Here is a 2,969-nt window from a genome sequence, read left to right on the forward strand (position 1 = left end):
GTGAGCCAATGAGCCCATTTGTCTCTGAAACCATCCCTACATCTGCGACGGCCTTCTCTCTCTCTCTCTCTCTCTCCCCCCCAACGTTTCCGGCTAAATCAAAGGCGCGCTGGTCAGAGCACGGTTCTGCGCTGCGGCTCTCCCTCGGGGGGGAGGAGCAGAAGGGGTTGTCAGTTTTTATTGCCCTCCAGAATAGCAGCTTTTATGCCCCGAGAGGCCGTTCAGCAAACACCTACCAACAGGCGCATCAATGGGGCCGAGAGGAGCATTTGACGCCAACTTGAACGCCGATCTCCTTCCTTCACAGGGAGGAAAACAAACACTCAGCCCCGCCGCCGGCATTCATATTTAAATAGTAATTGGCAAAAGGAGGAAATCTTAACAAGGGCGAAGAGGAGGAGGGAGTAGAGGGGAGGCGATGGCTTAGAAAAAGCATTATGTCAGTGAAGAATGCGAGCATGGCGCAGAGTTTAAGGCGCCTCGGCTGCAGGAGAGAAAGGAGGTTTTGTTGGAGCCTGATGGCAGGACTCTTCCCCCCGTCTGGTTTGACTTCCACTCTCGGGGTGTAAAAGTCGCCCCTGAAGGGGGTCCGATTGTTTTCCACTTTCCAGTACTTGTGGCTCATTAACAAACCCAGCTCCCCCCCCACCCCCCCGTATGGACTACAGCGTCGTTCCCTGCTGGCGATGACGATGGCGCGCCAGCCTTCATCAGCCCAGATCTGCTCTGCCAAATTCCTCAACCCTTAAGAGATAAGCAGCAAAGCCAAAACTAAAGAGGAGGAGGAGGAAGAAAGCATTTGGTGTCACCAAGGAGAGTCTTGGTACGTGCAGAGTGTGGATATGCAGTCGCCTGCAGAGAGCCGTTTCCTTAGTTTTATTAGGAGTTTGTTTGCTGCTGCTGAGTTTATTCAGCAGCTTGAATGAAGCTGCTTTTTATAGCAGAGAGTGGTTATTGGCTATAATTCTGTTTTATTTAATTAACACCTACGCTCCTTTTCAGCTTCCATCCATCTTCTCCTTTCTTTGCTGCTTTTGATTTGCAAACAGTAATCGTTTCTGACGTGAAAAGCCAAAACTTTTGAGTTTGCTGTGAAAATATTAAGTTTTTTCACAGTTTGTCACTTTAAAGCCAGAAACTTCTGCCTTTGGTAATGTTTTATTTGAAGGGGTGTGCATAAAACTGACATGAAGCAGTCATAAACGTGATATAACACCTGTTATAGATATGAAGGAGTCTTAATAAATGTTTATTTTATGACACTTTTAATGCAAAGTTCCTCTAATAGTTGCATTAAACGTCCATTATTTACCAAACATTTCATGACAGCAGTCGTAAACATTTATTAAGACTCCTTCATGTTTATAGCAGTTGTTATATCACGTTTATGTCATTGTCAGTTTTATGCATTATTAGTCAGTTAATCCAGAATAAATCAGCACATCAGCCCTGGACTGATGAGTCGAGCAGAACTGGCTCAACTTTTCACATGTTGATGTTGGAAGTTTTTTTTTTTTTTTTTTTTAGCTGCAGATGCTCCTTTGCTACAAATGATCAAAAGTTTACTGAAGGAAACATTCAATAAAATGTTTATTTCCTCATTTAAAAAAAGGAATTAAATTGTTTTATCTGAACCTTTTTAAAGTATAATATATATTTTAAAATAAACTTAAGTGGTTAATGAAAAATCTGCAGAAAGTGCAAATTTTTTATCCGATTAATCGTCAGAATAATTGATTAATAGTCAGAATAATTGATTAATCATCTAAAAAAATTGATTCCTAAAATAGTTGTTAGTCACAGTCTTTATCGATAAATATCTCTGGCTGTAGCTGGAGTGAAAAGTGGGTCTAGTTTTGATTTGTGGAGCCTTGAAAACAGACTTGCAACATTTTCCTTGGGTTTTCACTTGTTAAAAAATGAAACCCATGAATCATCTTCCTTCCACTTTCAGATTATATGCTTGTGGTTGTAATGTGACAAAGCAGTACTCTTCTAAACCCAGAAAAATAAAAATGTTGTTTTCAGTTCAAATTTTCCGCGATGTCGGCGGAGTTGGGTTCTTTTTCTGCCTGCATGTCACTTTCTGTGGTCGTATCGCCGAGCCTTTATGAGGCTTTTCCTTTGCACTGCGGCTTCCTTTTTTCTGCGTCCTGACTTACCGCATCCTTGCCCATGGCAGCAAATTACAAACATGTAGAAGGAGAAGAAACCCGAGCGAGTAAACCCAGGGATGCCGTCAAGAGTCGCAGCCTCGGAAATAAAGACAGAACAGAGAAGCGGAAAGACGAAGTGGAAGGAAGATTCATAACAAAGAGCGCGGCTCGACAGGTTGTACTTTTTATTTTTCTCTGCTCAGGTGAAGCGAAGAGTTTATTTCCCCCGAAAGTTGTGGCATGACAGCACTTTGTTTTTAAAGCTGGTGCCTCTTGTTTGCCAGCTTATTCAGTAGCGTCGTTCTGTGGCAGAGAGGCAGGCGAACGGCGGCGTGAGATGGGAACGTTGGCTGCAGAGTGGAGAACGTTGGAGTGCATCATGTGACCCTGGCATGGTGCTGGTGGAGGAGGATGGTTCTGTATGTTGGTTTCTCCTCGGCGGCCCAATCGATACCTTGAAGCTTGAAAGGTCAACACTTTACGCTGTGAAGCCGTAGCTTTTTATGAGGCCCTCTGGAATCTAGAGACTAAGTGTGATTAAATATTATGTTATCAATCCAATCAATAGTTTTTGATTACTGCCAAATTCTCAATCAGTTTCTTGAGAATTATCGCAGAAATTCACGCAAAATCAACAAATCCTCACACTTTTTTACACTGACACATAATTATTAGTTTATTGCAGATTTTTCTCAAATTGTCAAAAACTTCCTCACTTGTACTAAACAGCTGCCTCAGCCTTAACTAATGTCAGATTATAGCCCATAATCCACACAGCGAGTGATAAAAAGTCACATTTACCGTCATAAATAA

This window comes from Poecilia latipinna, unplaced genomic scaffold (genome assembly GCF_001443285.1).
Source record: "Poecilia latipinna isolate Pla-1442-1.1 unplaced genomic scaffold, P_latipinna-1.0 Scaffold695, whole genome shotgun sequence".
Taxonomy (NCBI): Eukaryota; Metazoa; Chordata; class Actinopteri; order Cyprinodontiformes; family Poeciliidae; genus Poecilia; species Poecilia latipinna.